Source organism: Pinus tabuliformis, chromosome 8, assembly GCF_031772625.1.
Source record: "Pinus tabuliformis cultivar Carrire ecotype Pingquan chromosome 8, CPIR1, whole genome shotgun sequence".
Taxonomy (NCBI): Eukaryota; Viridiplantae; Streptophyta; class Pinopsida; order Pinales; family Pinaceae; genus Pinus; species Pinus tabuliformis.
The window spans coordinates 378,871,013-378,882,292 of NC_142294.1; positions in this window are offsets into that span (position 1 = coordinate 378,871,013).

Below are 11,280 nucleotides of genomic sequence, written 5' to 3' on the forward strand. Positions count from 1 at the left end.
ATATATTAGCTACAAATAGTCTAAATGGAAAAGCTCAATGATGCAATATAAAATTTCCATATAAAAACATGAGACATTTCTACAACCAATCTATCACAATAATATCATCAACAAATATAAACTCAAATCAAAATTTTCCCCTACAATCACAAACAAATTAGCAAACTCCTTAGTAACTTTGTTACTTTTCTTCTGCATAAAAATAGCCTTCAACCATGAGTACTTTTGTCTCTACTACTGCTACAACTCCATGCAGACTCTGCTATAGAAAATACACTCTCCTCACCACTGGCTCTCCAAAAACACTATGACAACTTTCTCACTCAAGAGAAATAACACATCTTTGCTTCTCTTCCTCTACTATATAATTTTTTGAAATGGTTAAGTCACCAATTAAAATTTTGTAGTGAAGCTCTGTTCATACATTGGAAGTAGTTGGAAGTGGTCCGATTCATTGGTACTTAACTTATTCTAGCCACTAACTTCACTTAACAATGAATATTCTCTCTTTAACCATCTTACAGAAGTTATCTTACTCCTACACCAATTAAAAGACAAAATACCACTTCCATATGCAAGAGGAAATTAGAGAAATTCACAATGTGTGCAAGGGATGTGGAGAAAAACTAGCTCTAAGTCTCAATCATATGCTCAACACTAGCTGATCTCAACTAGCCGCATCAATTGTGACAGATGATAAGAAAACTCAGTTAAATCAGCTCAAAACTTGCCCAAACTTCTTCCATAGCTTGATCATCATCAGTAAGTCCTCAAGAAATCAATGTTACCTTTGCAACACTCCAGCAAGCCACTTCCACATCTCCAATATCATCACAAGTCAAACTAGGTTGACAAAAATTCAAACGAACAATTTCACTAACACTTGAGCCATCAAACTGCTCCACAACTTCTCCAACACCTATGCAGCCCTCAAATCATTAGTGATAAGCCCTGAAAATATTTACATCTGATCATACTGGCCATAAAACATCCACACACTCATATGAAATTATACATCGGAACAAACATGACTTGACAACCTCCAACCATTGTCAAGTAGCGGTAACTACTCCACAACTTGTCAAAAACATCCACACACAAGCCAAATACCTTCACTAACATCATAAAACACTACACAAGATCTGCATCCAATGCACAATCCAAGTACCATCTCACTAGAACCTACATCCAATCACCAATCCAAGTACCTATACCAATCAAACATGTGCATAAAAAAACATCTGCAACCCATTCTACTAGTAACTCATGATAACAAGTTGACATCAATGCTAACTATCAACACTGCATCACAATATCAATGCCAATAAGAAATATTTAAGAAAACAAAATATGAAATAAACATAGTACATAATAACATAAAAAATAAATTTATCTTTATGATTGAATACACAATTGGCTACAAATGTTGGACATTCCACCTAACCATAGGCATTGTTGCATTATTCCTCTCTACAATACGCCTTCCCCCAAGCTGGGACTATGAGTCCACATGGAAGAAACCACTTTTATAGATGGTTATTTTCCATTGAAATCCCAATACCCAATAATTTTATAGTGATGCAACTCCTACAACAATTTCAACTTCCCAATGCTTTTTCCAATCACTTTTCATAACCCAAGGAATGGGGTTTTCTTCTTTGTACCATTCTCCCTTAGAAAATCCTCATTCCCTTGAGGGAACTAGAACATAGTAGAAAGTAATATCCATGGTAAGGTATCTAAGGAATCTAGATATAAATGGAATATTTATATATACATTTATAGACTCTTCTGGGTGATCCCTCAAAGATAACTCTTTACGACCATGAAAGACTAGTTCTCTATAGAATAACCGACTCTAGAATGTTATCTCCAAAACATAACATAATTTCTTACTTTTTCCTAGTAATAGATACCCTTTTACTCTACCTTTGTCCCTTGAAAATCAGCTCCCCCTTCTAATATAACTTTCCTTATCTTTTACCCTATCAAAGTTTTGGCTCTCATAATTCACTAAAATCAATGTATTCATGTCATGCATTCATAACTTGATGATATGACACTTCTACTTATTTTCAACATGCATTCATTTATTGGTTTTATATGATACCCCTAATTTTACAATATAATTATTTGTAATAATAATATAGAATAGGGAGCTATGTAACATGACTAATGGTCAATCCATGTACTATAAATGGTTTACATGATATAATAATAAAATGCATCATTTGTTGCATGACAAAAGAATGAAAAGAGTGTTGGGGGCTATGACTCTAGGATAGAGAAATAAGAGGTAGACCAAGTGGGTCCAAAGGCAAAATAATGATATTTAATTCCTGCCCAAAGTTCCATTACCTTGAGAAAAATAATCCATGTCAACCTTGATTCTAGTGGAAGGATTTTAATTGTGCCATATTCTAGCTAAAAACCATGCACATAAAAACGATGATTCTAGATTTGAGTCACTTTTGATCATTCATTCTTACATATGAAGGTCACCAAATGAAGAGGTGATCCAAAAGGGATTATGGGGTGGCTTACAAAGATCTAGCTATGTCCCATAGTGTATTGGGTTGAGTGACGATAATTTTGCTATCCCTTGTGGCCTCATATCCCTGTATCTAAGGTGGCCTACTCTTGAGAGACCTAGAACAATAATGCTTAAGGCTACCAAGAACATCCTTATTTAGTATCTAGTTGATGGACATTTGCAGAGATAAGTTTTACAATAATATTCTGTTGTTATTTATTTAATTGTTGAGAATTCAATGTGTTCCATTTACTGTGATGTTAATATGTATATAAATACATATAAATATATATATTAGCATGTAATGGTGAACCACATTATGTGGTGTTTTTGAAAATGCATTGGTTCATAGGTAGGGCATGGATAATTGTGGGATTACATGATTTATATCAACCATATTTGAAGGAATTCAAAACTTTTAGCGCTATATATAGATACTTTGGTAGTGTTTCATAGTTGGAGTAGTTGGATATGTTACATAATCATATCAAAGTGCAGAATAGAACACTCAAGATGTAGTGGACCAAAACATTTCCACAAAATAAAAGTAGTGAGCAATGTGCTATCTATTAGATAAAATTATTGAAGGGGGGGAATTGGGAAAATATCTAATACAAAAATTGTGGGGTTTAACATCATCACGACATGATGGAAAACAATAGTAGTGAAGATACAAAGGAATTAATTGTTAAATTCATCACTATAGATTGATATCATTTGACTATATTATGGTGTTGTAGAATAGGACAAAGAAATAACTTTGATGAAATCTCCAATGTTGGAATGAAATTTGGAGTTCAGATGGATAGAAAATATTTTTTTGGTAGGCACATGAATTGAACTAATAATATGAAACTGGATTTTAAATGTAGAGAAACTATAAAAATAAACATTATTAATGAAATAAGACAAATTACTATTTAAAAAAAAATTGAGATTATTGTACTATTGACATAAGCTATGACATGTGGATGTTAAGTGGCAACCAAGTTGATGTGTGGGGGAGGATAGGTGTTAGGTAGGTATCATAATTGAATTTCATAAAAAATTAATGGGTTGTTAAACCTCCTCACAACTTAGGATCTAATATACACCATTACCCAATGTCACATACGTGGAGCGTTGGATATTTTGAGCACACAAGTAATAAATAAACCTCACATATGTCCACATTTGATATGCATTCATATTTTTTGATCAAATATCAATATTAGACTTCAAATCCATTGAGCACCTTCTAGTCTGATATTAATCTTGACCATTGGATTTTCATCATCATGCATTGTCATATCTATCAAAGGAAAAAAGGATCATTATTAGGTGAGCTCATCTGAGTATGATATATAAAATGGATTGTTATATAAAAATAACCATCCATTTTTGGATCTATAGTAGATCAAATATTCATTAAAAGGGTAGCACCTCTACAGCTAATATGGATCTCCACCACTAGGTTGAGTGATTCATGGGTGTAAAATCTATTAGAGTTGTAATCTTCCATAAATCATCATTCACATTGTAGTATGATGTGGATTGTGTACCATTGATATACACCAAGAGTAAAATGTTATATCTTGCAGATGTGAAAGCTTGTTCACCTTAGGAAAAGGGTGGGAGATGGACCTTACATATCATTGTAGCAAGTAAGTGGGATCCATGTGAACTAGTGGAAGAGATGGTGGGACACTCCCATATTACTGAAGGTTTGTAGGGTTACATGTCAACCATATGTCCTAGATGAGGGCTAGAAAGTGAATGGTAGCCATGTGGGCTGGTGGTAGAGGTGGTGGGACTATCCCATGTTAGTGAAGATTTGTATGGTTCCATGTTGACCATAGGTCCTAGCTATGGGGTGAGAGAGAGAGAGAGAGAGGGATAGAGAGAAAGTTGTATGGGTGCCTAGTTCCAGAGAGAGAGTTGTATGGGTGCCTCATTTCCAGTAAAAACTAAAGCTTATATATAATTTTACTTTACGTTTGATAGGAGAGAATATAGAGATCATATGTGATGGATTTTTTTGCATGTCTTCATGTTATCGATGTGAAATTAGACTAAATAATCATTTAATTTATTAAATCGGGATCTATATGAACTTGTGAGATACTTAGTACAATATACATAGAAAAATGAATTTTCCGTATTCAAATCAAATGTTGCATGATTTAATCTAACTTCCACATGATACTAATAAGAGACAACTCAAATTTAAGTCTAAGTTTAAAATGTAAATCTATTGTAATGAAGGGAATCAATAATATTCTCAATCTCAACTTCCTTATGTTGCCATTATGTTTGGTTGATTGGTTGACATTAATTTCAACCTAGTATTGCCTCATGGCCATGTTGCATTATTGGTGTTTAGACTAGTGCAAATAGTTGCATAGTTTGAGAGGGTTGCTGGAAATTTATAGGTTCTTAGCAATATGGGTGATCATTGAAGTGGATTAAGAATGCATTATCTAATTAATTATGGAATCAACATATTTTTGTTATGGTCCAAGGGTGGCACACTAATTTGGGGCCACCATAGTTAAATAATAATTTCATGGAATGATCTGGTCCAAAAAAACTTACCCATTAACTTATCTAGTCCATGGGCATCATAATTAAATATTTTTGGTCAAAACAATATGGTCCATGTTGGTTATGATTGAATACCATTGAATGAAATGGAGCGATTTTCCCATAGTTATGCGGTCAAATATATCCAATTCAATGTAAGTTCGGCCAAGAGATGGCCTTCTCTAATTTTGCACAGAGCATGTGAATTAATGGAACAACACTCTATTTCGAGTGTTAAATGAATTTTTTGTGAATGCCTTTGTTTATTTGACCTTTGTAACTCATAATGGACATGATTATGATGTAAAATATGGCATGAGTAAAGCTCAAAAGGGACAACAATCAAAGGAGTAGTGCCAGAATGAAAGGATAAAGACATTGGTCATTGATCAAGCTGTGTGACCACAATTCAATGATCATGTAGGATCAAGCCGTATCATAAGTGTAGATGTTAAGAGACCATGAAGGCTTGAAGGGGAAGTGTGATTTTAATTATGCGTTGTTGATTCAAGTGTGCACTGATGTCCCATATAATTATTTTGTTGAAGACTATAAGCCAAGCCATTTCCTTGTAACAAAATGAAAATATCGAGACTTAATTTTAATCTACAAAGACTTTGTCAGATGACAGAAATCAAGGTGAAAAAATCAAAGCATGTTAGAAAGATTCCTATCTCGGAAGAGATTCACCCCAAATATTTCAACAAGTGACTTGGTACATAAACATCAGGGTGATTCGGTACCAAATTATTGGGGGACGAGATAATGGTCACGAACATGGTCTTATGGGTATTTTTCTATTAAATCTTAGGCACTTAAACTTTATAAAGTCGAGGCTCAAGGATGACAGTTAATGTTGAAGGATGGAGGTTCGTTAAATATTATGAACATTTCCCATCTCAAATCTCAAAGCAATAAAGGAAGTCAAATTTCTGGGACAAAAATTTATCGCAAGGACATAATTTTGGAGGAGAGTCACTTAATATAAAATAGTCCCATCCTGGATATATTTCATTAGAAATAGAAAGGGGTGACTCAATATGTAACCATTGGGGTGACTTGGTACTAAATCTTTGGGGAATAAAGTAAAGGTCATGGGTATGGCCATGTGAGCCTTCATTGTAAGTGCGGTGCTGATGATTTTTGGACCAAACCAAAATGCCAGGGTCTGAGGTTACGGTCATGCCCACTGCCATAAAGTGGAATTCGTGTAGGAAAGAAGCTTCATCTATAAGGAAAGGGGTTGGGAGCTAACGATTGGAAATTAGTTTAAAATAAAGGAAAAAAAGCTCTTAACGCTTATATATATATATATATATATATATATATTATTAGATGGGTAAGGTTGGGGCTCAGGCTTCACTGGCCCATGTGCACGTTATATTGAATTTCTTGAATCCAGTAGTTTTATTCAATAGAAATACTCCCACATGATTATGTTAAATTGGTATAAGGGGAATTATTTCCCATAGTTGGGTTGACCAAAGATCTAATCCAACTAACCAGTTAAGATCATCGAGATTAGGGGAAGTGGGGATTATTGTTCAACCTTGTTGACCCTACACCATTTGTGGCATTAGAGCAGGTTAAAACCTGCTTGTTTAATAATTGAATAATATTTATAATGATGATAGTACTAGAAGCAAACCAACATTGGAGACACCAATAGAGAATTTGTTCAAGACAAAAAAATGGTGGAGCAAGGCTATGACCGATAATGACATTGGATAGCGTCAAGAATAATGGTTGGGAAAAGGTATAATATTAGTACCTAAATCATTGAAGGAAATATATAGATATGGGAAGGAATTGATTGAAGATTGAACTGAGTAATAGGATATCACAACTTTGAAGATGTGGCATAGGAGCAAGTGAGAATTCTCTATGAGAAAAAGAGAAAAAATCAGTAAAGGCGATTCAGACCTTATAACAATATTTGATTTAGAGGAATGTGAATGAAGTAAAATTTCTTTTTCCTTGCAATTTATATTAAAATTTGAGAGTGATTAGAGGATGAAGCTCTTTGGAAGGAAAGTAAAAATAATTTTAATAATGTCACAAAAGTTCAGATTTGGGAAATATAGTAGGTAAATATTTTTCATTTCAAAGTTAATTAAAGATTGAAAGAATTGTGTTTTAAGAGAACAAAAAGGGACACTAACACTCTTTGACGGTTATAAGAAGGGGTTAATTTTTATAACTTGTAAATTAGATTTGATTGTATTAAAATGAAGAATTTGATATGTTTTTGAGATGATTGTTTTGAAGAAGTGAAAAACATTTGCGCCATTGAAAGAGAGTTGGTTTTGTAAATTGGATCAAAGGAAGGATATTGACGATGCAATCTTATAAAGAGGAATATGATGTTTTATTCTAACTCTGGTCATGAATAATTGTGCTTGTCGGTAATATCTTAGTAAGAACCATTATAGTAGTGAAGTTGTGATAGAGGAACAGGGAGCGAGCAGAGATATTAGGAGAAGAAATTGTGATAGAAACCCAACAACAAATTAAAATTGTTGAAGAGAAGAAGAAATCATAAGTTCTCAATGGATAAAGAGGGAGATGAACAATTGAATATGTACAAGCCGACAACCTTGAAAGGTGGTCAGCGTAGGTTCTTGAGAAGAGGTTCTACTATAGAGAACCAGTTGAAGAAGAGAGGATACCGAGAGGATGACTTGTTAATGACATGAAAAGTAGAAAACTTGTTATAGAGATGGAGAAGGCTTGTTGCATCTCACAAGTGGACAAGGAAAATCCAAGGAAGAAGGAAAAAAATTAGTATTGATGGTCAAATTAAGGGTTCAGAGAGAAGTCACAATTAAAGGAAAGATGCATTAGAGAGATTTTGAGGTTAAAAATTTTCCTCAAAACAAATATATACAACAAAAATAAAATTTATAAGAACCAATAGGATTCAATATGATGATTTCAATCATGGGGGGTGATTCACCATTTTTTGAGTAAAAAGGTTAAAAAAAACTACTTTTTCAACTTGTATTTTCAACTTATCTCCCTACAAATTTACTAAAATTTTGAGCGGAAGCACTCGTTGGATGAAAAGGTTAATTTTTCATCCAGAGAGTACCCATGGTACATATTTTCTATGGACCTTGCTACATGAAAATGTGAAATATGAGGAAAAACATGATTGCAATCACCTTTTTTCATGTATTTCACATTTTTTGTGTAGTAGGGTCCAACAAAAGTATGAGAGATGAGTACTCCTTGCATGTAAAATGAAATTTCACATCCAGCAAGTGTTCTCGCTTGAAATCTGAGTAAAATCATAGGGAGATAAGTTGAAAATATGAGTTGGATGGGAAATTTGAAGTAATATAATCTTATTTTATTATTTGCACTATGATTTTATAATATGCTTTAGGAGGCTCATTTTAGACCTATAAATTTCTTTAATGATTCCAAAGAAGTTGGCATAAATAGGATGAGTGATGAATAATTTGAGAATGAGATGGTTCAGTTAAGAGCATAACTCAATCATGTGAAACAATTACTACACGAAATTCAGGAACACCAACAATATGGTTGGAAAATGAAGGAGAAGGTGAGATGGAATTCATTTCAAAGGATGCTAAGGTAGAGGATGTATGGGAGGTTGAATGAAGAACTCAGAGTAGCTACGTATGAAATCAATGTTCTTATATAACCTTGAACAACGCTTATTGTTTGATTACGAGGAAGTTATAGATATCGAGGAGATATTTCTTGACAGTTTAATGAATCATTGGATTAGTATGGGTCAACATGGAGACGTGATAGATGAGGCATCAAATGAGGAGCCTTATGGTTTTGAATATGACACCTTGTGTATGATTTCAAGTTTGGCAAGTGATGGCCAACAATTAAATGATGTGCTTGCACATTTTGATGAAGAAATGAAATTTCTAGAAGAGATGGTTGAGATGGAGATATTTTTAAATGAGAATGTGTTTTTTGACATTGAAAATAGTGGACTCGATAGGGAAGTTTCCCTAATAAAGGAAGTTGAAGAAGGACAAGCCTTAACTTTTTTTCTAGAGGAAGATGAAAAAAAACCATCTCATGGATATTATGAAAGTGTAGAAGCACGAGTCATGAAGAAATTCTTGAGGAGATTCTAATGTTAATTGAAAGTCTCATGCCAGAGGAAAGAAGCACATTGATTTGAATTGAAATAGGAACACAAAAAATTACAGATATAACCATAAATATAGAGATGCAGTATAAATAACACTTAATTTCATTAAGATCATATACTAAAATATTCTTACAAACAGAATGGAAATAAGACTAGCTCGGATGGTGGTAGCTTATCTCTAAGAAGAGATGTGGGAGCTACATGCCTATGAATTGTGTTTCAATGAGGCTTGAAGGCCTATTTATCATTTAGAAACAACATAAAAACCCAAACATCCAAAAACCTAACCCTACGAGATGAAATGCAAAACTATGGGTTCCGTTGGCATAAATTGGTACATCAACTTCCCGGGGTTGTAATTTTGGCATACGATCTTTGTTTGATGCAGACGATACCTCGTTATAAAGATCTATCCGAGGAATACAATTGTTGACAGTGAATACTAAGTTGAAGACCAATATTTTCCATTGCTGATTTTCCAAAAAAATGTCGTTTAGGGCCTAAAACGGCTTTGGAAGTTCATGACCTGAAAAACTACCAAAAATAGTAAACTATGTTACAATTAAGGAAACTAAAAAACTAAAACAAATAATCGTGGGGGTCCAAGTGGAATAGTTGGGTGGCCACCAATATCCACCTGGATCATTCCTCCCCCCTTAGGAAGCAATGGTCCGAATTGCATTGAGTTCCTTCATGAGATTAGGAAACTTCTACTGAGCTTGGTCCCTAGTGAGTCACTTTCCCTGGTGAAGGAGTTGGCCTGCTTTCACAACTTGATATAGTTGGATCCTTTACTGTCAGGTGTTCTTGATCTGTGTGTCCATGATCCGATCTATTGTGTCTTTTTCCATGCACTCTGGGTTTAAATCTATTGGTGTGAGTTTTTCGGCAATGTCGGATGTGTCCAACAATGGTGGAAAGTAGGGCTGAAGGTGATCAACATTGAACACTAGGTGCAGACTAAGGAATGGTGGAATACTGAGCTCGAAGGAATTGTCCTCTACTACTTTGGTGATGGTGTTTGGCCCATATCAGAGCGAGCAAAGCTTGTGGTGGGGCCCAACGAGGTGCTCCTTCTGCAAATGTAGCTAAACTTTCTTGCCCACCTAGAACTTGTGTGGCACCTAATGTTGATCATGTCACTGGTTGTACTTAGAATTGGCTCTGTCCAATATGTTATTGACCTATTGGCAGATGTGTTGAATGTGATCAATGAAGTTTTTGGCCTTGTCAGCATCGGACTAGACATGAGCCGAATTTTCCTGAGTAGCTGCAAATGGTATGGCCACATCAATGGGACATAGTGGCTAGAATCCTAAGCCCACTGGAAAAGTGCTATGGCTAGTCGAGCTTTAGACAACTTGGTTATAGTTGTGCTGGACATAGAGGAGGCTCTCATCTTATGTGCACATATTCCTTGAGTGTTACATGCACATAATGTGTACGATCATCTTATTGATGACCTTTGTCTGGCCATCAGTTTGGGGATGGAAAGTTGTGGACTTAGTGAGCTTGGTGGCTAGCATCAACTAGAGACTGGACAAAAATGTATTGAGGAACATGTTGTCCTAATTTGAGATGATAGACTATGGGATCCCAAAGTGTACCCACACTCGTTTAAAGAAGATTTTAGTAGTGGCTTCTGTTGTGATATTCTTCTTGCAGGCTACCATAATGGCCATCTTCTAGAATCTGTCGATGACCATAAAAACATAGTCGTTTCCATGTTTAGGATAAGGAATTCTCGACATGTAATCCACGAATATGGATTCCCAAGGTTGACTAGGGGTAGGAAGCGGAGTATATAGGTCTTGCTTCTTGATGGTCAGTTTGGAAATGGTGTAATGTAGAATCTGATGTACTTCCTGACATCCACTCGAAGATTTGGCCAATAAAAATACTTATGCAGTACTACCACTATTTTCTCGACCCTGAAATTCCCATCGACCTAACTATAGTGTGGTTCCCAAATAATCTTGGCATGCTCACTTGAAGGAACACAAAGGTTTCCTACGTGGCATAATAGTGCATCCTCAAGGTGAAC